This window comes from Schistocerca nitens, unplaced genomic scaffold (assembly GCF_023898315.1).
Source record: "Schistocerca nitens isolate TAMUIC-IGC-003100 unplaced genomic scaffold, iqSchNite1.1 HiC_scaffold_375, whole genome shotgun sequence".
NCBI classification, from domain to species: Eukaryota; Metazoa; Arthropoda; class Insecta; order Orthoptera; family Acrididae; genus Schistocerca; species Schistocerca nitens.
Window position 1 is genome coordinate 5354735 of NW_026045909.1, and position 26932 is coordinate 5381666.

Genomic DNA, 26932 nt, shown 5'->3' on the forward strand with positions numbered 1-26932 from the left:
CAGAACAACACATTTTTTTCTAATAATAACTCAATTTCAATTAATACAGCGAAGCCGGATACCAGTGTGGGAAAGAATCACAATTTATTTATTTAATTGATCACATGTGCACTCCCACAAAATAAATCCCTACATCCAGTTTGGTGAGATCTGTGAAATGAATGAATGTATGGTCGTCTGCTAACCGCAGATGGTGAATGTGAGTATATGATCATCTTTGAGTCGATCCTTTGGCCACCTTTGGTGGGACCATAGAGATGAAATTTACCAGAGCTTTGAGCGCCTGAAATGTGGCTGACCAATACGGTAGCAAGGTGCTCCCCCACCTCGACAGAGATGGGAGATGACCTGGAGAACGGCTATGTTTTAGCACTCTGCCGCTGGATCTTGTGCTGTTAAGACTTGTTTTGGTTGTGCTCCGTAATGACGAAAGAGTGGAGACATGGTATGCATGTGGAGTAGTTTGAAATAATAATTTCTCTATTTCAGGAACTTTTGTGGGGAGAATTAAATGTCAGGCAGGTAATATTAATGGGATTGTAGGAATCTTCAGAAGTGACCAACGGTCACAATGAAACCACGTGTAGCAATAAGTTGAAATACTTCCGTGTGCTTAAGTTAAGCTGAATTACTAGCGTGTGTACAATAAGTTGAAATATTTAAGAAATAGCGTGTGTACCATAAGTTGAAATATTTAAGAAATGGCGTGTGCAGGACTTGAAATTAGAGACGAGTACTTCCACGTGGTGAGTACTGTGTGAGTCTCAAACTGTGTATGAGACAAAAGATAAAGAGAAGTACTCGTCCATGGTATCAGTTGAGGACTCGCGTGTATGATGAATATGTTCTTAATATTACTTTGCGTGATATGATTTCGTGTGACGCCAGATTCAAACTGTGAGAGAGAAGCAAGGTGAGTCGGCCGTCTATCCAGCAACGCCACTTGGCTTGCATTGCACAGGAAGACGTGCAAATATCTCCAGAGTTCATAGTAGGAAAGTAGAATTACAAAGGTGGGCAGTGTCGTGTGAAACTGGGATAAATACTAATTGAAGTGGGAAAGCTGAAAGTGATAGTGTTGTGACTATTTAGTGTTTTGTATTTCTTATTGCAGTGTGATGTATATCATGTAATTTGGGTATGTGTGGTTTGCATGGGAGAGTAGCAAGGTAGTTTCAAAAGATTAGTGGGTTATGCGTGTTCCTTTTGTACTGCTCGGTCTGGAGGAAAGTTTCGTGATGATGATTGTGAGAGTCGAAGTGTGAGAAATAATAAAAGATCCACCATCCTATCCAGAAAGTGCACAGTTACGAGACCATAATATAGAGATTCACCAATGTAAAGCCATGCCCACTGGGCGGAATTTCTCATGTGTTATTGTTGTAGGTTATAGAATTTGTGTGTTTAGGTTAGAGAATTTATCGGAATAAATGAGATAGTGAAAAGAAAAAGATTGGTGGACTTTTGCTTCGAATTGTATGTTGTCATGATGTCCCGAATTTATAATGTGTGCGCCATTCATATTCAGTGCGGTGACCACGTGTTGATAAAATCCGTTAAATAAAAGACCAAAAGAAAATGTGGTATTGCCAGTGCGTAGTGTACAGTCAGAGTTCTGTAAATTACTGATAGTCAGATGTGCGTTTCCGTTGCATATTAATCATATAGGAGGATAACTTGTAACTTAAGTGTGAGTACTAGAGTTCATGTTACTCGATAAATAAGAATGAATCCACTCGCTTGGCAGACCACTCATCTTGCAGGCGTGACTGCTTGATGCCACAGTATGAGCAAGGCATGTGGGTGCCTCTCATTATTACTGTGGCAAATGAAGATAACGATGACGGAAGTCGATAGGGATCACGCACCATTCTCTCCAAAGCAGTTGACGAAGATTCACTAATATTGAGATCGGGCGACTGTAGTGGCCAGGGGAGATAGGACACTCCAGCCTGGTGCTCACAAAACCAGTCCTGGAAGATGCGAGGTGAGTGAACAGGGGCCGTGTCTTCTTGGACAGCGCATTATCACTGGGGAACAAAATTATACCATTGGATGGACTTGATCAGCCAAAATGGCCACGTAATCCTTGACAGCAATGCGACCATGCAGAGTAACCAAGGGGCCCTTGAAATACCACGACATGGCTGCTCAAATCATCACCGAATCCCCACCATGTTTCACTTCTGGGACGTAAACTTTGCCACAAGTTGGAAACAGCGTCAAACAGGACTAATCCCACGAAATGACTTTTTCCCATTGCTCGATAGTCTACGTTTTGTGGCTCCGACACCATCTGATCTGTGGTTTTGGAAACCCAGTTCGCTCTGCAATTCCCTACTTCTGGAGCTGCGTTTTTGTTGTTTTGGCGCCGATAGGGTTCGCGAGAGCGACATTCAATTGTACAGTGAGTTCATAATTCTTTACAATGACCATTCGTAACTATCACTCAATACACAGTTTCGTCAGCGTTGCGGCTCAGCAGTTGATGTTTTTAAGCTTTCCTTGCATGCGGCATGAATCCTCGATATGGTGCCTTTCGAAACAGCAAGCATTTCGGCTGCATTGGTTACGGAAGTATTACCATGCGAGCACCAACAATTTGCCCACGTTCGAATTCACTCAACTGACATAACGCAATCACAACTATAGATAACACTATTTTGTCTACGACTGGCTGACGCTTGCAACGAAATGAGGACCCTGCACAGGTACCGTTAATGGTCAAACACAACAGCACAATATGCAGACTTGGCTAACATTTGCGTTTATGTTCCAGTATGTATTTCTCTCGGTGTTTCCATATTTTTGTCCAGCCACAGTAGCAGTCAATACAGAGAAAAGCTTAAATATGACGTCATTGTGTATTACAGTATAGATGTGCTAGAGCTGGAATCATCAAAGCTTTTCAAATGATTGGGAGTAATAATGTCTTTATATCTCACGAGGAACTATCACGTTGATCCAGTTGTGCGAAAAGCAAATGAAGGGCATCGTTTCATTGGTGAAATACTGCGAAATTGCGGTTTGTCTACAAATGTGATTATTTCCAGAGCACGTGTACGGCCTATACTGCAGCACTGCGGAAATATTTGGGATTGTAACCAGCCGAGCTTGACAGAGGGCATCTAGTGCACACAAAATGGTCACCACAGTCGATGGTGGGGTTTCTTACTTCTGGAAAGCGTATAATGGAAATGCTGAAAAATCTAAACTGGAGTCGCTGGGAGAGAGAAGCATAATACCTCCCGAAAATCTGTCTGGAAAATTCTGACAAATAGTTTCGACAATGAAATACATGGGTAGTGTTCCACACCTTGTGCATTCACTCCTGTAGTAGTATTGAGGAAAAAATTAAACTTTTAACAAACTGCACGCACAGAGTCACACTTCTTGAGCTAAATTTCGGTTACATGGAAAATCACACGACTCTAAAGGCTGTCAATTAAACTAAATACCTAGGACTTACCATTACGAACAATGTACGTACATTGGAATGATCACATAGGTAACGCTACGGGGAAGGCAAACCAAACACTCTGTTTTATTAGTATTTTGACATTGGCTTCTCAATATATATATTCCATACTGTAATTTCTTGTTAACAATATTAGCTTATTCCCAAGAATAAGCAGCTTTCACTCGATTAATACTCGGCAGAAATCAAACCTGCATTTGTATCGGACTTCCTTAACTCTTGAGCAGAAAGGTGTGCAGTATACTGCTGCACCCATTTTCAATAAGCTACCACTCGAAATCAAAAATCTTAGCAGTAATCCACGTGCTTTCAAATCGAAGCTGAAGAGTTTGCTCATGGGTCACTCCTTCTGTTCTGTCGAGCAGTTCCTTGAAAAATTAAGCTGATTCTTACATTGTATTGTTGATTGCTTTTACTTAAACTTATGGAGTGAGTTTTTTCGGGTTCACAAACATCTATTTTTATCTGTTACTACTTTTCTGTTGTAATTTCATGTACTGACGCGTTCCATGACCTTGGAGATTTGCTCTTTAATTTGGTTCCACGGAATTTGACGTGTAAATAAATAAATAACACTTGGAAGACGCACAACGTCTACTAAAGATAAAGCCTGCACCATGATTGTCCGACCTGTTCGGAGTACTGCTGTGCGGTGTGGGATCCGCACCGGATAGGATTGATGGAGGACATCGAAAACGTTTTGTATTATCGCGAAACAGGGGAGAGTGTGTTGTGGTGTCACCGCTAGACACCACACTTACTAGGTGGTAACTTAAATCGGCCGTGGTCCTGTAGTACATGTCGGACCCGCGTGTCGCCACTGTGGGATCGCAAACCTAGCGCCACCACAAGGCAGGTCTCGAGAGACTGAGGAGACCTCGTCCCCAGTTGTACGGACAACATAGCTAGCGATTGGACGTGCTAAGCCTTGCTCTCCTTTGCCGAGAGATAGACAGTAGAATAGCCCTCTGCTAAATTAAATGGCAACCACCTAGCAAGGCGCCATTTGTATCAGTGCCTATAGCTTACTAATATTCAAGAGAGATGTATTCCAAGGACTAATTAAAAGTTAAGTAACAAGCATCTACGTACTTTTCTTCTTATTCATTTATAAGTCTCATGTTCCAGACTTCACGCCCGTCTGCGTTAGCATTGCGTGCCCTATCGGCAACAGCATTGTGTCTAGGCTGTATGGTCTAGACACAACAAGTGTCACGGATACGATACGCGAGTTCGTTTGGCAATCATTAAAACAAAGATACTTGTCGTTGCGGCAGGATCTTTTCGGCAAATTTCAAACAGCACCGTTCGCAGCCAAATGCGAAAATATTTTGATGGCGCCCACTTACATCGGGAGAGATTGTCTTGTGATAAGATAAGAGAAACTAGAGCTCTGTTCGAGAGTAAAACGGTACGGAAATGGCTTGAAGGTGGTTCGATGAATCTTCCCGCGGTCATTTAATTGTGAATTGCAGAATAGACATGTAAATGTAGATGAAGAAACAGGAAGGAATGGTATTACAACTACTCGTATAAAATTAATGTGTGTGTGTGTGTGCGTGTTTGTGTTTGTGTTTGTAGGTTTTAACGTAACAACGGGACGCTTGGAGGAATTTCAACCGAACGTGTTGCACATACAGAGTGCATCAGCTCCGACAGGACATCCAACATACACTCTAAGAAAAAGCCTAAAAAAAAAGAAAAAGAAACGATGCACCACGAAGGAATTATCAGTATGGGACAGGAATCGGTAGAGCTAACGTACATGCACAAACAAACAGCCGATCACAATTTCAGAAAATTGGATGATTTATTCAAGAAAAAGAGTTTCACAGACTGAGCAGATCAATAATGTGTTGGGTCACGTCTCGTCCGTATGCAAGCAGTTATTCACCTTGGCCCTGATTTCCGGAGTTGTTTGATTTCCTCCTGAGGGATATCTTTCCAGATTCTGTCCAATTGGCGCACTACATCGTCAAAATCACGAGATGGGATAATGCTCTACATGTTCTCATCTGGGGAGAGAACCGGCGACCTCGTTGGCCGAGGTACGGTTTTCCAAGCACGAAGACAGGCAGTAGAAACTCTCACCTTGTGCGGGAGAGCACTGTCTTGCTGAAACGTAAAGCCAGGATGGCTCGCCATGAAGGGCAACAAAGCGGGGTGTAGAGTATCGTCAAGTACCGCTGTGCTGCAAGGGTGCCTCGAATGAAAACCAAAGGGGTCCTGCTATAAAATGACATGGCACCCGGAACCATCACTCCCATCTATCGGCCCCTGTCGCCAGGTTGGTATCCCACCACTGTCCAAGCCGTCTCCAGACACTTCTCCGCTGATCATCTGGACTCAGTTCCAAGCGGGACTCACCACTGAAGACAAGTCTACTCCAGTTAATGAGATTCCAGGCCGCAGACACCCCGAACAGTGGCGGGGTACCAACCTGACAGTCGACCGCCATAAGGCCCGACAACGTGGAGTGATGGTCTGGAAGTGTCATTTATTTTCATAGCAGGATCCCTTTGGTTGTTATCCGTGGCGCTCTTACAGCACAGCAGTGCTTCGATACGCCCCATTTTGTTGCCCTTCAAGGCAAGCCATCCTGGGCTTACATTTCAGAAAAGATAGTGCCCGCGTGTGCAGATTGCTAAAGTTTCTGGTGCTTCTCTTCGTGCTTGCCAATCTGCATTGGCCAGCAAGGTCGCGGGATCTCTCTCCAACTGAGAACGTAACGAGCATTATGTGCAGGGCCCACGAATCATCTCAGGATTTTGTCGATCTAATGCGCCCGTAGGACAGAATTCGGCACTATATACCTAAGGAGGACATCAACAACTCGATCACTTAATGCCAAGCCGAAACTGCCTGCGTAATGGCCAGCAGTAGACCACGCGTTATTTACTTGCTCAGTTTACGCGCTCTTTCCTTTGAATATATCATCCAGGCAGTTTTTCAAAAAATTATAATCATTTGCTTGTCTGTGGAAGTACATCAAATCAACCGATTTCCGTCCTATTCGGATTTTTTTTTCCGGGGGTCCCAGAATGTGTATCCAGAAAGAGAAAATTTATCGCGGTGCGATTTTCTTCCAGCTATAGCCGATTTTTCTGACGTATGGAAGTTATTCCTATCATTCATGTTTGCCGAATTACGACACTGACATTTTAAAATTCCGTCTTCATACTTCTTTATGTAGCTCTGGAAAGAGTACTCGAAGAGGAAAATTGGAAAAATTTGTGGTAAGTTCTAATAAGGCTCTGAGCACTATGCGACTTAATTTCCAAGGTCATCAGTCGCCTAGAACTTAGAACTAATTAAACCTAACTAACCTAAGGACATCACACACATCCATGCCCGAGGCAGGATTCGAACCTGCGACCGTAGCGGTCACGCGGTTCCAGACTGAAGGGCCTTTAACCGCACGGCCACACCGGCCGGGAAGTTCTAATAAGTCACAGCTGCAAAATACTAACGCGAATTCTTTACAGACGAATGGAAAAACTGATAGAAGCCGACCTCGGGGAAGATCAGTTTGGATTCCGTAGAAATGTTGGAACACGTGAGGCAATACTGACCTTACGACTTATCTTAGAAGAAAGATTAAGGAAAGGCAAACCTACGTTTCTAGCATTTGCAGACTTAGAGAAAGCTTTTGACAATGTTGATTGGAATACTCTTTCAAATTCTGAAGGTGGCAAGGGTAAAATACAGGGAGCGAAAGGCTATTTGTAATTTGTACAGAAACCAGATGGCAGTTATAAGAGTCGAGGGGTATGAAAGGGAAGCAGTGGTTGGGAAGGGAGTGAGACAGGGTTGTAGCCTATCCCCGATGCTATTCAGTCTGTATATTTAGCAACCAATAAAGGAAACAAAAGGAAAGTTCGGAGTAGGTATTAAAATCCATGGAGAAGAAATAAAAACTTTGAGGTTCGCCGATGACATTATAATTCTGTCAGAGACAGCAAAGGACTTGGAAGAGCAGATGAACGGAATGGACAGTGTCTTGAAAGGAGGGTATAAGATGAACATCAACAAAAGCAAAACGAGGGTAATGGAATGTAGTCGAATTAAGTCGGCTGATGCTGAGGGAATTAGATTAGGAAATGAGACACTTAAAGTAGTAAAGGAGTTTTGCTATTTGGGTAGCAAAATAACTGATGATGGTCGAAGTAGAGAGGATATGAAACATAGACCGGCAAATGCAAGAAAAGCGTTTCTGAAGAAGAAAAATTTGTTAACATCGAGTATAGATTTAAATGTCATGAAGTCGTCTCTGAAAGTATTTGTATGGAGTGTAGCCATGTATGGAAGTGAAACGTGGACGATAAATAGTTTAGACAAGAAGAGAATAGAAGCTTTAGAAATGTGGTGCTACAGAAGAATGCTGAAGATTAGATGGGTAGACAACATAACTAATGAGGAGGTATTGAATAGAATTGGGGAGATGAGGAGCATGTGGCACAAGAAGGGATCGTTTGGTAGGACATGTTCTGAGACGTCGAGGGATCACCAATTTAGTATTGGAGGGCAGCGTGGAGGGTAAAAATCGTAGAGAGAGAAAAAGAGATGAATACACTAAACAGATTCAGAATGATGTAGGCTGCAGTAGGTACTGGGAGATGAAGAAGCTTGCACAGGATAGAGTAGCATGGAAAGCTGCATCAAACCAGTCTCAGGACTGAAGACCACAACAACAACAACGTGGTAAGTTCTATGGGACCAAACTTCTGAGGTCATCAGCCCCTAGGCTTACACACTACTTAACCTAACTTAAACTAAGTTACGCTAAGGACAACACACACACCACACACCCATAACCTGACTCGAACCTCCGACGGGCGGGTTGGGGGGGGGGGGGGGGGTGGAGCCGCGCGGACTCGAAGAGGACTTCAGCGATGTAACATGAGTGGAAATTGATCTACATCTACATGGATACTCTGCAGGCCACTGTACGGTGTTTGGCTGAGGGTACCCTGTACACCCACTAGTCATTTCCTTTCTTGTTCCACTTGCAGATAGTTCGACGGAAAAACTACTTTCTGTATGTCTCTATGTGAGCCCTAACTTCTCGTATCTTATCTTCCTGGTCCTTACGTGCAATGTATATTGACGACAGTAGAATCATTCAGCAGTCAGCTACAAATGCCGGTTCTCTAAATTTTCTAAAGAGCGTTTCTCGAAAAGAACGCCGCCTTCCCTGCAGGGATTCCCATTTCAGTTCCCGAAGCATCTCCGTAACACGTACGTGTTGTTCTAGCCCACCGGTAACAAATCTAGCAACCCGACTCCGAACTGCTTCGATTTCATCGTTCAAGACGACCTGGCACGGATCGCAAACACTCGAGCAGTATCCAAGAATAGGTTGCACCAGCGTCCTATATGCTGTCTCCTTTACGGATGAGATGAACCACATTTCCTTAAATTCTTCCAATAAGAAGTTGACCATTCACCTTCTCTACCACAATCATCACATACCCGTACCATTTCATACCGCTTTACAACGTTACGCCCAGATATTTAAACGACGTGACTATGTGAAGCAGTTCACTACTAATGCTGTATCCGAAACAATCACAGACTGCAGCCCACCTTGTCTGCCAAATCATTTATGTATACAGAGAACAATAGCAGGCTTATCACACTTCCCTGGGGCAATCCTGATGATACTCGTGTCACTGACGAATACTCGGCGTCGAGGACTACAAACTGGATTCTATTACTTAGGAAGTCTTCGAGCCACTCCCATATCAACTTATTCTGTATGCTCATATCTTCGTTACAGCCTGCAATGGGTCACAGTGTCAAATGCTTCCCAGACATCTAGAAATATGGAATCTACTTGCTGCCCTTCATCCGTAGTTCTCAGTACATCATGTGAGAAAAGGCAAGCTGAGTTTCGCTCGAGCCATGCTTTCTAAAACCATGCTGATTCGTGAATTCTCAATCTCAAGAAAATTTGTTATACTCGAACTGAGAATAAGTTCAAGGATTCTGGAGTAAACCGAAGTTAGGAGTATTGGTCTATTATTTTGCAGGGCCGTTCTATGATCCTTCTCATGTACAGGAGACACCTGTGCTTTTTTCCAGTCGCGTGGGTCGTTGTGCTGGGAGAAAGATTAGCAGTAAACGAAAGCTACGTAAGGGGCCAGAGCCGTAGAGTACTTTTTGTAAAACCGAACTGGAACTCCATTCGGACGTGGTGACTTACTTGCTTTCAAATCTTTCAGTTGTTTCTCTACGCCAGGGATGCTTATTTCATGTCGTCCATACGGGAGTCTCTCCGATAGTTAAATAAGGGCATGTTTGTACGCGATTCTCCTGTGTGAATGATTTCTTGAACGCGAAATTTAAATCGGTTTTAGTTTTGCTATCTTCAACAGCCACATCAGGCAGTTCAACAAGGGACTGAATGGAAGCCTTAGACCCGCTTAGCGATATTACATAGGACCATAATTTTTTCGGCTCCTCCGCCAGATCTTATGCTAACGTATGACGGCGTAAGTTGTTGTATGCTTCGCGCTTAGTTTTTTTTCACAGACGCACGAGTGTCTGATAACCTCTGCTTGTCGTTACTTGCGTGTTCTCTTTCGAACCGAGAGTTCAATAGACACTGCTTCCTCAGCATAGGATTTCGTTATTGAACCATAGTTGGTCTTCTTCATCCTTTATCTACTATGCACATAACTCTCCAGATCACGATTTACAATCTGCTAGAACTTTGCCCATAATCCCTCTATGTCCGTCTTACTGGAACTATGTGACGTCAGTTCACTCTCTAAGTGAGATGCTAACAGCTGCTTATCTGCTATATCTAGCAGAAACACTCTCCTAGCCTTCTTTACTGATTTATTAACTTCGTAACCAAAGTTCCTATATTATCATGATCGCTATTCGTCGTTCCTGCACTGACATCGTCGATAAGATCCAACCTATTTGCGGCTACAAGTTCTAAGATGTTTCGGTTGCGTGTGGGCTGCCGAGCTAGTTGCTCAAGGCAGTTTTCAGAAAGCGTGTTGAATAGTAATTCGTCCGAGTGCCCGTCCGTACCTGCTGCAGTGAATCCGTAGACATTCCAGTCTATAGTTGTTAGGTTAAAGTCGCCTCCAACTAGTACGGCGTAATATGGGTATTTACGCGCTACTGACCGTAGATTTTCTTTGAATGACTCTAGAACTCTCAAGGCGGAATCGCTGTTCGGTAAAAAATCCAACAGTTAACTTGGTTTCGCCTACACCTGTTATACGCGACCAGATGACTTCACTGTCGCACTCCACTTCGACCTCAGTAGAGACAAAAAGTAAGAAAATAACTGGGCCGTCAGATGACACAAATGTCTGCTCTGCTGTACCAAACATAAGCAGTCTTGTAAGTCCGGTATGGTTGAATGCGCGTGAAGCCTGTCAGTGGTTGTTAAGCAAAATCATGCTCTTCATGCGGCTCAATATTTATGACGTCATATCTCCTGAGCTATGTGTCGTACAATGATATAACTTTAAAAGTACATCCAGTGATATATGTAAAAACTGCCCGCAAGCCGTGTTGCGAATAGAGTCGATGATAAAGAAGTAATGAAGCTAATGTATTTAACAACCATTTCTTAAGTGTAGGTGAAAAAATTCGAGAGAATAGTTCAAAAGAAAATGCCAAGCAGTACATGGAAGAATCACTTTTGAGAAATCCTATTCAGATTAATTTTCATCTAACAACCTCTTGTGAAATAAAGAAAACATTAACCTTTGAAAAATAAATGTTCCGTTGGAGTAGATGACATCTCTAGCGATATATTGAAACAATGTGGAGCAGTTACAGCTGATGTTCTGGGTCACATCTGTAATGCATCGCTAACTCAAGGTATTTTCCCAGATAGGTTAAAATATGCCGTTGTCAAGCCTCTCTACAAAAAATGGGACATCCCAGATGCCAAAAATTACCGGCCAATATCCTTGCTTACAGCATTCTCAAAAATCGTTGAGAAAGTAATGTTCTCAAGAGTGGTTAACCATTTCAACAGTAATGGGATACTTAATAAATCACAGTTTAGATTTCAAAAATTCTGTTCCATTGAGACATCAATATACAATTTCACTGCCAACGTAATAGAGTCTTTAAATAGTAAAATGTCACCAATAGGAATTTCCTGTGACTTATTCAATGCGTTTGTGAACCATGACATTACAATTCTATGGTGTAAATGGAACAGCATATGAGTGGTTTAAGTCATATCTACAGAACAGGAAGCAGTTTTCTTACATGGTTTAAGTGATTCAAAGAAGTTTCCTACTTCATCTAACTGGGGTGAAATTACATTAGGTGTTCCATAGGATTCGATCATGGGTCCCCATTTGTTAGTGATATATGTGAATGCTCCCCCCTTCTTATCTGAAATAAGAAGCTAAACTGACACTGTTTGCTGATGATGTAAGAGAAAATGATACAAATAATGTCTTTGGAAAAGTTATTGATTGGTTTCCTGCGAATGGGCTTGCTCTGAACTTTAAAATAACACAGTATATCCAATTTTCTACTGCAAGGAGTGCAGTTCCTCCAATAAATATAACACATCAACAGAAGTCAGCAGCCATGATAGAGCATACTAAGTTTTTAAATGTACATATTGATGAGAATCTTAACTGGAAAATTCACAGTTTGCATCTCCTAAAGCGACTAGTTTCGGCAACTTTCTCAATCAGAGTAACTGCTAATTTTTAGGATACAGAAATTAGCAAGCTAACATACTTCGCATACTTTCACTTTCTAATGTCACAAGGAATAATACTTTAGGGTAATTCAAATGTATTCACTGCTCAAAAGAAAGTATTTAGAATAATGTGTGGGGCTCATAATCGCACATCTTGTAGACATCTCTTTAAAAGGTTAGGAATTCTTAAAACAGCCTCACAGTACATTTAATCGCTAATGAAACTTGTTCTCAACAACATGGACCAGTCTCAAAACAACAGTGACATTCATGATTATAATACCAAAAGAAAGAAAGACTTACAGTATCCTCTGTTTTACCTATCTATGGCACAGAAACGGGTAAACTATGCTGCTGTAAGACTTTTCGATAAATTACCAGATGAAATAAATTCTGACAGACAGCAGTAATAGTTTTAAAAATAAATAGAAATCATTTCTCCTTGACAACTTCTTCCATACCATAGATGAATTCTTGAATAGGAATAAATAAATCTATAGGTATAATATATACATTTTGTGCCATTTAAAGGAATGAGGTAGGCAACAAAAATTTTGAGTTTAAAAAAAAACTTGACTCATGTGAATATTGGGACAAGGGCAGTTCTGCCCCACAGGGTGCCCCAAAAGTTCCGTCACGTTGACGCCATCCAATATGGCGACGATGACGTCACGCCCAACTCAGAGGGCACTACCCCACAGGGTGCTCCAAAAGTTCTGTCACAATGACGTCATCCAAGATGGCGGCCATGACGTCAATCAAGATGGGTGATTTTGACGGAATGTTTGAATTTTGATGGGAAGATAGGTCAATTGGGCTACCTCCACTAACCTAACCCCCTCCCACAGAACATGTTGGGAAGTTCAAATTTCATCAGGACAATGCAACACCTCTACTAACCTAAGAAAAATGGTTGGAAAGAAAGGGCAGTTGGGCTACCTCCACTAAGGCAAGTCATCCGACCGCCACCTCATCCTAGGGATTGGTGGTACGTCTGAATTTTGAAGGGAAGATAGGACAATCGAGCTACACAACTGGCCATTAAAATTGCTACACCAAGAAGAAATGCAGATGATAAACAGGTATTCATTGGACAAATATATTATACTAGAACTGAGAAGTGATTACATTTTCACGCAGTTTGGGTCCATACATCCTGAGAAATCAGTACCCAGAACAACCACCTCTGGCCGTAATAACGACCTTGATACACCTGGGCATTGAGTCAAACAGAGCTTGGATGACGTGTACAGGTACGGCTGTCCATGCAGCTTAAACACGATACCACAGTTCATCAAGGGTAGTGACTGGCGTAATGTGACGAGACAGTTGATCAGCCAGACGTTTTCAATTGGTGAGAGATCTGGAGAATGTGCTGGCCAGGGCAGCAGTCAAACAATTTCTGTAACCATAAAGGCCTGTACAAGATCTGCAACATGTGGTCGTGCATTATCCTGCTGAAATGTAGGGTTTCGCATGGATCGAATGAAGGGTAGAGACACGCGTTCGTAACACATATGAAATGTAACGTCAACTGTTCAAAGTGCCGTCAATGCGAACAAGAGGTGACCAAGACGTGTAACCAATGGTACCCCATACCATCACGCCGGGTGATATGCCAGTATGGCGATGACGAATACATGCTTCCAATGTGCGTTCACCGCGATGTCGCCAAACACGGATGCGACTATCATGATGTTGTAAACAGAAACTGGATTCATCCGAAAAAATGACGTATTGCCATTCGTGTACCCATGTTTGTCGTTGAGTACACCATCACAGGCGCTCCTGTCTGTGATGCAGCGTCAAGCGTAACCACAGCCATGGTCTCCGAGCTGATAGTCCCTACTGCTGCAAACGGCGTCGAACTGTTCATGCAGATGGTCGTTGTGTTGCAAACGTCCCCTTTTGTTGACTTCGGGATCGGGACGTGGCTGCACGATTCGTTACAGCCATGTGGATAAGATGCCTGTCATCTTGACTGCTAGTGATACGAGGCCGTTGGGATTCAGCACGGCGTTCTGTATTACCCTCCTGTACCCACCGATTCCATGTTCTGCTAACAGTCATTGGATCTCGGCCACCGCGAGCAGCAATGTCACGATACGATAAACCGCAGTCGCGATACGCTACAATCGACCTTTATCAAAGTCGGAAACGTGATGATACGCATTTCTCCTCCTTACATGTGGCATCACAACAACGTTTCAGCAGGCAATGCGGGTCAACTGCTGTTTGGTATGAGAAATCGGTTGGAAACTTTCCTCATGTTAGCACGTTGTAGGTGTCGTCACCGGCGCCAACCTTGTGTGAATGCTCTCAAAAGCTAATCATTTGCATACCACAGCATCTTCTTCCTGTCGGTAAAATTTTGCGTCTGTGGCATGTCATCTTCGTGGTGTAGCAATTTTAATGGCCAGTAGAGTATCTCTATTAACCTAAGAAAATGGCGGGAAAGAAAAGGCATTTGAGCTACCTCCACTAACATAAGTCACCCGATTGCCACCTCGTCTTAGGAAAAGGTGGCGAGAGGACTCGAAATGTGCTAGACGTAAGTTTTTATTATTTTGCATGCACTATTTACTTAAACAATTTGATGCAGTACACCCATCCAGTGTGTTCACCACAATGTCCGGACTCCAGCTGACCTAGTACACAATACCACCACCAGTGGGAGCTGTTGTCCATTCCGTGACATAATCTAAGATAGCCACCATGACATCAGCTGAGATGCAAAATACCGTTATCCGAGATGGCGGGAAACAGTGTGTTCACCACGAAGTCTGGGCCTAGTACACAGTACTGCCACGGCGCCATTGTCCGTTCCGTGACGTAACCCAAGACGGTGGGGTGAAAAATGGCGGGAAACAGTGTGTTCACCATGAGGTCAGTACCTTGTACACAATATTGTCACCAGAGGGCGCTATCGTCTGTTCCATGACATAAATGAAGATGACTGTCTGGAGGGGAATGACTCAGCCTGTGCTGTGTTTCTGGAGAGAGGAAGGAGTGTACCTTATTTATTTTGGAACAATTTATTTAGGGATGAATTTGAGATAGTATATTTATCACACTGATACAAAACACACGCTCTGACATGTTTGGGGTCACACCACACAGGCCACAGACCTGTAAACTACTTGTAAATAATGCTCTGCAGACACGCAAACAACTCCTGAATTGCTGAAATAATTTCAGTAGAAACATGCAAACTTCTACTAAATAATGCAGTACACTAATGTGCAGATATGAAATCAACTCGTAAACTGTCAAAATAATGCATACCACAGCCTATAGACCTGCTCACAAAATAATTCAACAGACACGCAAACAACGTGCACAGACACTGCCCATCACCCACTGTCCACTAAACTGCACAGGACACTATCGCACACGATCCCAGAAGTCGAGATGCACTGGCAGCTGTCAAACCACGCACAGGTGCCTGCAAGCATGAAGCAGCGACATCCCTTTCATACTTGACACCCGAGAAATTCCTCTCGAAATACGTGATCACCTAGGCATCGTTGCTGACGCGGCTGGACGGGAACAAAGACCTATTTGCAGAGCGCAGATGCTCCAAGGGCGTGAGGCACCGCCGGACACAAGCCAGTGCGAGCCATCACCCTCACGCCTCTGCCGATGGCATGTGAAGGTCTTCGAGTGTTATACTGACGTCACATGTCTATCTAAATAAGTGCCAAGTAATCAACTGGACTGCACGCGCGTGTGTTCACCACTGCCGACGTCATCCCTCTCTCTACCTGCGATCCATCAAAGACCTATTTCCAAAGCGACTCACCCTCGCAAACGCTATAAAAAACTCTTCCACCAATCATGATATGTGACACACATACTGACGTCACAGATCATGCAATAGAAAAACGATTCCACTGCTCGCAAGATGTGTGTGTGTGATGCGCAAACTGATGTCATAGGTCATGCTCGCGACATGTGTGATGCGCATACTGACGCCTCGTTGCACATAGCTACAAAATTTGGCAAGTGCATCTAACAAGGTTCTCAATCTTATACTGATGTCACATGGCTATGTAAAAAAAGAACTGAGGCGACCTCTCGGAAATTGTATAGTATCCCAGAAATAGTTAATGCGTGCTTTCTTGATGTGTCAACTGGAATGCATGGAAGTTGTTGCCCTACCAGAACATGCTTACGAAAACAGTTCAGAATAACCTTGAAAGACACGTAACGTGTATCCACAGGACATGTGGCCTGTAATTGAAGAAGTGTCATGATGATCTCTCCATTGGTAAAAGATTCCGGAATAGTCCCCCATTCGGATCTCCGGGAGGGGACTGCCAAGGGGGAGGTTACCATGAGAAAAAGATTGAATAATCAACGAAAGGATAACGTTCTACGAGTCGGGGCGTGGAATGTCAGAAGCTTGAACGTGGTAGGGAAACTAGAAAATCTGAAAAGGGAAATGCAAAGGCTCAATCTAGATATAGTAGGGGTCAGTGAAGTGAAGTGGAAGAAAGACAAGGATTTCTGGTCAGATGAGTATCGGGTAATATCAACAGCAGCAGAAAATGGTATAACAGGTGTAGGATTCGTTATGAATAGGAAGGTAGGGCAGAGGGTGTGTTACTGTGAACGGTTCAGTGACCGGGTTGTTCTAATCAGAATCGACAGCAGACCAACACCGACAACGATAGTTCAGGTATACATGCCGACGTCGCAAGCTAAAGATGAACAGATAGAGAAAGTGTATGAGGATATTGAAAGGGTAATGCAGTATGTAAAGGGGAACGAAAATCTAATAGTCATGGGCGACTGGAATGCAGTTGTAGGGGAAGGAGTAGAAGAAAAGGTTACAGGAGAATATGGGCTTGGGACAAGGAATGAAAGAGGAGAAAGACTAATTGAGTTCTGTAACAGTTTCGGCTAGTAACAGCGAATACCCTATTCAAGAATCACAAGAGGAGGAGGTATACTTGGAAAAGGCCGGGAGATACGGGAAGATTTCAGTTAGATTACATCGTTGTCAGACAGAGATTCCGAAATCAGATACTGGATTGTAAGGCATACCCAGGAGCAGATATAGACTCAGATCACAATATAGTAGTGATGAAGAGTAGGCTGAAGTTCAAGACATTAGTCAGGAAGAATCAATACGCAAAGAAGTGGGATACGGAAGTACTAAGGAATGACGAGACACGTTTGAAGTTCTCTAACGCTATAGATAAAGCAATAATGAATAGCGCAGTAGGCAGTGCAGTTGAAGAGGAATGGACATCTCTAAAAAGGGCCATCACAGAAGTTGGGAAGGAAAACATAGGTACAAAGAAGGTAGCTGCGAAGAAACCATGGGCAACAGAAGAAATACTTCAGTTGATTGATGAAAGGAGGAAGTACAAACATGTTCCGGGAAAATCAGGAAATCAGGAATACAGAAATACAAGTCGCTGAGGAATGAAATAAACAGGAAATGCAGGGAAGCTAAGACGAAATGGCTGCAGGAAAAATGTGAAGACATCGAAAAAGATATGAATGTCGGAAGGACAGACTCAGCATACAGGAAAGTCAAAACAACCTTTGGTGACATTAAAAGCAACGGTGGTAACATTAAGAGTGCAACGGAAATTCCACTGTTAAATGCAGAGGAGAGAGCAGATAGGTGGAAAGAATACATTGAAAGCCTGTATGAGGGAGAAGATTTGTCTGATGTGATAGAAGAAGAAACAGGAGTCGATTTAGAAGAGATAGGGGATCCAATATTAGAATCGGAATTTAAAAGAGCTTTGGAGGACTTACGGTCAAATAAGGCAGAAGGGATAGATAACATTCCATCAGAATTTCTAAAATCATTGGGGGAAGTGGCAACAAAACGACTATTCACGTTGGTGTGTAGAATATATGAGTCTGGCGATATACCATCTGACTTTCGGAAAAGCATCATCCACACAATTCCGAAGACGGCAAGAGCTGACAAGTGCGAGAATTATCGCACAATCAGCTTAACAGCTCATGCATCGAAGCTGCTTACAAGAATAATATACAGAAGAATGGAAAAGAAAATTGAGAATGCGCTAGGTGACGATCAGTTTGGCTTTAGGAAAAGTAAAGGGACGAGAGAGGCAATTCTGACGTTACTGCTAATAATGGAAGCAAGGCTAAAGAAAAATCAAGACACTTTCTTTCATAGGATTTGTTGACCTGGAAAAAGCATTCGACAATATAAAATGGTGCAAGCTGTTCGAGATTCTGAAAAAAGTAGGGGTAAGCTATAGGGAGAGACGGGTCATATACAATATGTACAACAACCAAGCGGGAATAATAAGAGTGGACGATCAAGAACGAAGTGCTCGTATTAAGAAGGGTGTAAGACAAGGCTGTAGCCTTTCGCCCCTACTCTTCAATCTGTACATCGAGGAAGCAATGATGGAAATAAAAGAAAGGTTCAGGAGTGGAATTAAAATACAAGGTGAAAGGATATCAATGATACGATTCGCTGATGACATTGCTATCCTGAGTGAAACTGAAGAAGAATTAAATGATCTGCTGAACGGAATGAACAGTCTAATGAGTACACAGTATGGTTTGAGAGTAAATCAGAGAAAGACGAAGGTAATGAGAAGTAGTAGAAAAGAGAACAGCGAGAAACTTAACATCAGGATTGATGGTCACGAAGTCAATGAAGTTAAGGAATTCTGCTACCTAGGCAGTAAAATAACCAATGACGGACGGAGCAAGGAGGACATCAAAAGCAGACTCGCTATGGCAAAAAAGGCATTTCTGTCGAAGAGAAGTCTACTAATATCAAATACCGGCCTTAATTTGAGGAAGAAATTTCTGAGGATGTACGTCTGGAGTACAGCATTGTATGGTAGTGAAACATGGACTGCGGGAAAACCGGAACAGAAGAGAATCGAAGCATTTGAGATGTGGTGCTATAGACGAATGTTGAAAATTAGGTGGACTGATAAGGCAAGGAATGAGGAGGTTCTACGCAGAATCGGAGAGGAAAGGAATATGTGGAAAACACTGATAAGGAGAAGGGACAGGATGGTAGGACATCTGCTAAGACATGAGGGAATGACTTCCATGGTACTAGAGGGAGCTGTGGAGGGCAAAATGTGTAGAGGAAGACAGAGATTGGAATACGTCAAGCAAATAATTGAGGACGTAGGTTGCAAGTGCTACTCTGAGATGAAGAGGTTAGCACAGGAAACGAATTCGTGGCGGGCCGCATCAAACCAGTCAGTAGACTGATAAAAAAAAAAAAAAAAAAAAAAAACTTGAATGCATTCTTCCTCGCATTCCTAATGTGGCATCCCATCCATCACGTGTTACCCTTCCTGCTTTCAACAAATGCAAACGTTCTCACTGCTGTTAGAGACTCCTATATCCCAGCACAAAGGATGTTGTGTGAATGAATCGAGCATTATGATTGGCTCTTATCGAATTTACTCTCTCAATTACTGATGCAGCCGGTGTGGGAGCTTCGTCCACATTTCCTTTCTTTCTGCAGACGAGACGTTCAGTGGCTAAAAAAACTATTTTACACAGATCGCCATATTTCACCGACAATTAAACCTTGCAAAGTGCCCCTACATGTTGTCAAATATGGAAAGATTCAATTACACTGATCCCACACTGAGAACAGGAGCGTGAAACCAATCTCCAACCCAACAATATATCACTATGTACCGTGTCAATGTAGTAAACATACATTTCCTTTCCTGCACCATACAAAATCATCCCCTTTACATCATTCGTACATATACCACGAAGACAGACAGCACCGTATATACTCCTCGCAGCACTAGAAATTTCCATGCGAGGTTGGCAGTCATCCATCCAGACGGGTGACCAGAGCACCCTCAGCGGTCCGAAGTTACTCTCAGAATTGTTCTAGAAACTCGGGCTCGTTTCCCCTCAGCACAAACGCGTTACTGTTTCTGGTGCGGACCTGCTTGCTCGCTCGCTTTTCTGCACCCATCTCTAGACTCGGAGATTACAAGAACACATGTATTTTCGCATGGTATAATATTATTTTCGCGGTACTTCTCGATATCACGCACACGGCAGCATCCTACCGATCGCTCACGCAGCATAATTCCCAACATATAGACTGGAAATTTTTTCTCTGCAAACCCCAAACTTTAGCGAGTTGGAGCGTGCTCTAGACCACTGAGTAACTAGAAACTTGTCCCGCCTGCGAAGACCTTTATGTGAGAACTCGAGGTAAATAGAGGAAAATGATATTTCCACTCTCGAATACCAAGGTCGGTGATGTAACAGATTCCGAATCATCCTTATAATTTACAAAGTCAACTAAGGTGTTTCTCCTGTCTAGAGAACCGGCAAACGTGTCTTTCACCTGGTAGGTGCACACACCACCATCCATAAAGGCGCAAAATGCGCAGAAGCAGACAATCGCCCGTTTTTGTTACCCTTCATGGGAAGCCATCCTGAGCTTAAATTTCACAAAGATAATGCTCGCCCGCACGCGGCGAGATTTTCTACCGTTTGTCTTCGTGTTTGCCAAGACCTACCTTGGACACCGAAGTAGCCAGAACATTAGGAGCATTATTGGAAGAGCTCTCCAACCATCTCGACGATCTGAGGCGCCAGTTGGGCAAAATCTGGCGCAATATCCCTCATGAGGACATCCAACAACTCTATTAATCAATGCCAAACCGAGTAACTGATTACATAAGGGGCAGAGCTGGACCAACGCGTTGTTGACTTCCTTGGTTTGTGAAACTCTTTCTTTAGAATAGATCATCCAATTTTTGTGAAATTGCAGTCATTTATTTGTCTGTACATGTACATTACGTCTACAATTTCTGTCCCATTCAGATAATTCCTTTGTGGCGTGTCGCTTTTTTGTAGAGTGTACAGTGTGTGTGTGTGTGTGTGTGTGTGTGTGTGTGTGTGTGTTCGGAGTTGCATGTATGTATGTATGTGTGTGCAAATCTTTTTCAAAGACTGCTGTAAATTTATTTTTAATATTTAATCTCTATTTAGGGATTGTCTAACACTTACATTGTCATACACACATTCTCTACACTTGTGTGCTCAGTTTTCGTACGAAAACAAGACGTGAAGATGAAGTATATTCTCAACGTGGTTATTAATTATTAAAATAAATTTACAGAATTCTTCGAAAAGTTACAGAGATAATTGATAAGCTAAATAATTCACTATTAGCCCATAAAGTCAAGTTACCGTGGTCAAAAGAATACACAAATAGCGCGCTTCTTTGTCGCGTGGACGTGACGAAGGAGCACATGTGTTTTATCATGGTGGAGGAGGAAAACATAAACATAGAACCATTTTGTTTGCAATGGACGTACCATCAAGCGAATCCCAGACATCACTCTTCCCCTAATTGTGCATTTTGTAACTGTATACTCTATATCACTTAAACTTCATCCTACGCACCCCAGTCTCACAACGCAGAGTTTTGTTAGAGGCCATTTGATCCCGACAGTCGATCATGTCGCCCTGTCAGTGATATTTTGTAATAGCAAGATGATGAAATAAACTTCAGCATTAAGCCACGGCTGTCGTTACACTCCTACATGCCTCAGTAAGAGAGCGAGTCGACGAGTAGGAAGTGAGTGCAGAGCAGTCGTTCTCAGACTCGTCGTAGTCGCGAAACTCCGGTTGGAAGGAAGCAAACCCGTATAGTAGTGACGTAACACCCACGCCTTGATTTCTAATGTATGCAACCCTCAACAGTAAACTCGTACTCGCTCTGTTTCTGATCTCTTAGGTTCAGTTGTATGGTGAAAGGTATGCTGATCCAGTGAAGGTTGTCTGTCTTTGCGAGCACTATGAACAAATTTCTAGAAAGTGGAAGCGTGATGAATGAAACATGCCAATGAAAAAGAGTGAAAAAGAGCAGAAAGCAATACGAGAGAAATGAAACTAACATTCTAGCAACATTATCTCACAATGTCCGCTCCCGGTAGCTGAGTGGTCAGCGTGGCAGAATGTCAATCCTCTGGGCCCGGGTTCGATTCCTGGCTGCGTCGGAGATTTTCTCCGCTCAGGGACTGGGTGTTGTGTTGTCCTAATCATCGTCATTTCATCCACATCGACGCTCAGGTTGCCGAAGTGGCGTCAACTCGAAAGACCTGCACCAGGCGAACGGTCTACCCGACGGGAGGCCCTAGCCACAAGATAGCTTTTTTTTTTAATTTTTTTTTTAATCTCACAATGCACATGTCACTATAAGGCCGAGTGAGTATATGAGCCGACTTCAAAAAGTAAGTTACAATTGTCATGGCAGGCCAAGTAACTCTAATTGTATGCTGTGCTACACTCCAAAGTCACTCAAATACATGATACTGTTTTTCAACAGTCACCATGCCTCTGTTAACAATGGTCAAAATATCAATCGTTCAGGTTTCCTGTGATAGAAAACTGCTCCTTGGTCACAAAGCCATTCGACAACCGCTGCCTGAACATCCTCAGTGACGAAAAATGTCTTGTCTCCAGATGTTCTTCTATTGTCTGGACGTTATCGTATATGATCGATGTCGATGGTCTACTTTTCCGATTCATATAATTGACGTCTGAACGCCCTCGGTCAGATTGTTGGTACCATTCCACTACGACAGGACGTGAAATTGCATTCTGTCCACATACCTGTGATTTTGTGTGCAGTTTAGACATTTTGTCCATAAAAATTGTAGCGTCCAGCGTACTTAGACTGTGGAGTATGTTTATAGCTGCCACCACACTACACTTTTACGCTGTGTTGCATCTGTTCTATCTCTGCAGGAATCTCGGACTCTCTTCTGACAATGTGCTTCCCTTGTTACACAATGGTCTTAGCGTGATACAAGATGTGTAACTTATTTTCTGAAGGCCCTACGTACAAGTAGGTTCAGCCAACGAAGTGTTCTGCTTTCCGCATTTCGCTCCATCAACACTTCATGGTAAGGATTTTCAAATTTCATTACTGTTCTCTGAGTGGTGTACATGAAAACTGCGAAGTGACATGGCATTTCTAGCCAAGAATTTGTTTACAGATGAAGCAATGTTTACAACTCAAGGACAAATAAACATTCGCTGTATGCGCTACTGGCCAGTTGAAAATCCAAGCTGGCTGATAGAAATGGATAAGCAACAACCTTAATCTGTCAATGTTTGGTTTGGGCTTATCAAATATCACATCACTGGTTTCTGTTTTATTGATGAGACTCTACGAAGCCACAAGTGTAAACAGTTTCTAACAGTCCTGCTTTATAGTTACTGGAAGACATCCCGCTGGACATACGTCAATCCATGTGGTACCATTATGACAGATGCCTACTTATTTCGCACGGATGATTACAGACCTACTTAACAGGACATTTGGAGATCGCTGGATCAAGCTTTCGGGAAACATAAAATGTCCTAACACCTCTGGACTTTTAGCTGTGGAGAAAATTAAAACACGAGCTCTGCAAGAAAAATAGCGAAGACTTCAAAGGATATGAAATGACGTTTGACATGGACCTGTTTCGCGGTAAGTCCAGAGGAAGCTCAGCGTACAGTATTGTTGGTCCGGAATCGGTTTATAGCATGTATCAGTGCTCAAGGGCAACATTTTGAGCACTTGATACGACAGCCATAATAATGAACACAGGAAGAGTGACTGAGCTATGAGTACACTGACATTTTGTACGGGCGGCAAACTTCGTGGGACCTCATCTGCTGCTGGCAGTATAGTAGTTAGCGGCAATGTTATCTTCTTACTACTCGATCAAAAAGTTCTACACTTGTTTTATCATAAAAAATCTTTTCTAAGGTTCTTTCCAATGCCATAGACGGAAGCAAACCGAAAATAAAGTCATTGTCAAATTTGTCACCTATGAACGTTATAAATTACTTGCGCAAGTCAGAAAATTCGCAGTACTGTCTGCATAACTTAGTGAAATCTGCAACCTGGTGATTCACTACCTATAGATATATTTTGGGTGGCTGTTTTACAAGGGGATCACACGGCAATCGGATTTTTGTGATTCTTTGTATTTATGGTACTTGAAATTCAGAACTTCAGTCCAATCTCGCAAAGTAGTGCGACGCAACTCTAAAAAATTATCAATTTTCTCAACTTTGAAGTTCTGTGATTAAATATAAAATTTGTGAAATATATGGTAATTAACACTTATCCGATTATCATTGTTTATGAAAATACATGTGAATTGAGGGGAAAAGTGATTACAGAGAGCATCTTTTCATGGAGAGAATTAACAATAGGCCTACTTGCTCTCGTCGTATGTTTACAAACTTTGAAGAACGCACGTTACTATTAGCTGACACTGAACGGTGCTTGCGGAAACCGAGATTCCATGCTACTGGCCCGAAGATTGAGATTCGGTGTGGAAGATAGCAGGCTCGCTTGACTGCGTGAATGGCAAGGTGTGCAAGCCAGGCACTCTGCAATCTTTCTCAAAGGAGTGTATCTGGTAAAAAAATTTAATTGGCTCACATCTCATAGCTTCAGACATCAGATTCGTGATGATCTACCCATCATTTCATTAATGGTCATAGTTATTGTGGTACTTAGATTAAGTAAACTACTGGAATGCATCTGGATAATTGGCGTTGGGAAATAGGGGTCGCTGTGAATATGCGATTGGTGCATGTTACGTCATATAATGCTGCATGTGAAATGTAACTAGCATACCGAATTATTATTTAAACTTAGAAGGCTATAGCTGTCTATCACCAATCTTGAGAACATGGGTTGTATGTAGAGCACTCCCTACCTATCATGCACGTCAGCGAAAAACCCAGAAAGTTATATTCGTAACATTCCTTGCATCTCATAAACAGTTTGAGGTACCGAAACAAGATTTTGGCTAATACGCATGGAGTATTTTGCCGTACGATTAATATGCTAAACTTTCATATCTAGCATGATATTCAAGCAATTACAGATTTTTTAATGAAGTAATGTAACTTTTAGGGGCCATCGATAGTCGGTGAAACGAGAATTGCTTTGAGTAACAATATAAATGAAGAAATTATATGTTTATTTTTATACTATGGAAGAATATTTTCACAAACTATTAATTTGTATTGCTCTTGGTTAATAGTTAAATAACAAACTGTTTCAGGATTCTGTCGCATTTCAGCCGCTATAGAATATTGGCGAGATGAATATTTGTGACCTCTGCTATGTTTTGCCAAAGGAAATAAATTGTAAAATGCCTACAAGACAACTTGCGTATTACTCAGAACTCGTCACTGATACCGTTTCTCTGAAGAAAAAAGGGAATAAGAAGTCTAGGCAAAATAAATCGCTACTTCTGTGGAAATTTCGGTGGAATCGTCTATCTCAAAGTATTTTTAATAGTAAATGATGTGGATTAAAATTGGCCAAATGGATTTTATTTCTATAAGCAGCAATAGAATGAAAACTAGACAGATGGAAAATAAAGTAAGTAAATTGTTCATTATTTCGAAAGTAATCTGTTAGCTCATTTATCCGACTTTGAGACAAGCTAGCCAATGCCTTCATGGAAAATGTTTGGGGTTGCCTAGAAATCGTGACTGTACCCAGGCTTGCACCTCTTCGTCCAAAGCAAAGCAAAAACCTCGAATGTCTTTCTTTAGAGCCCAAAAATATGGACAACGTATGGGGAGAGCTGGGGACTCAACGGAGGATGTGTAATGACTTACCATCGAAACCACTGTAGCGTACTCAAAACGACCTTGGCAACGTATGGGCGACTACGCTGCAGAAGTTTCGCTGGGAAGCCCTCACACATCCTCCATACAGCCACAATCTCTCTCCATGCTATTTCCATAATTCTGGAGCCCTGAAGAAAGACATCCACGGTCGTCGATTTACTTAGGCCGAAGAAGTGCACGCCCGGGTACAATCATGGTTCTGTGGCCAGCTGCAAACATTTTTCCATGAAGGCATTGGCCGTCTTGTTTCACAGTGGGATAAATGCATTAACAGTTATGGTGACTGCTTTTGAACTAATAAACGGTTTATTTACTTTTTTCCATCTGTCTCATTTTCATTTGATTGCCTCTTATACTGTATAATGATGAGACATTTACACGGACAGCTGTGGACAGACCACAATTTATTGGTTATGAACTATAGACTAAAACTGAAGAAACTGCAAAAAAAAGAGAAATTAAGAAGGTGAAACCTGGATACAGTGAATGAACGAAAGGTTTTTGAGAGTCTCAGAGGCAACATTAGGCAACGAAGGGAAATGAACACATTATAAGACGAATGGGTAGCTTTGAGGAATGAAATAGTGAAGGCAGCAGAGGATCAAATACGTAAAAGGGCAAGGGTTAGTAGAATACTTCCGAGAGCATAGGAGACAATGAATTTAATTGATGAAAGGAGAAAATATAAAAATAGAGCAAATGAAGAATGCGAAAGGGAATACAGGTGTTTAAAAAAGTGAAATTGATAGAAACTGTAAAACAAGAACGGCTATAGGACTATTTGCAAGGCCATAGAAACATGTATTACGAGGAGGAAGGTACATATGCCGAAAGGAAAATTAAAGAGGCCTTTGGAGAAAAGAGAAGCAGCTGTATGAGTATCAAGATCTCAGGTCCGAAACCAGTGCTAAGGAAAGAAGGGAAACCTGAAAGGTGGAAGGAATGTATAGGTGGGCTATACAAGGGAAATGGTCCGTCTCGGTAGCTGAGTGGTCAGCGCGATGGAATGCCGTGCAAAGGGGCCCGGGTTCGATTCCCGGCTGGGTTGGAGATTTTCCCCGCTCAGAGACTGAGTGTTGTGTTGTCTTCATCATCAT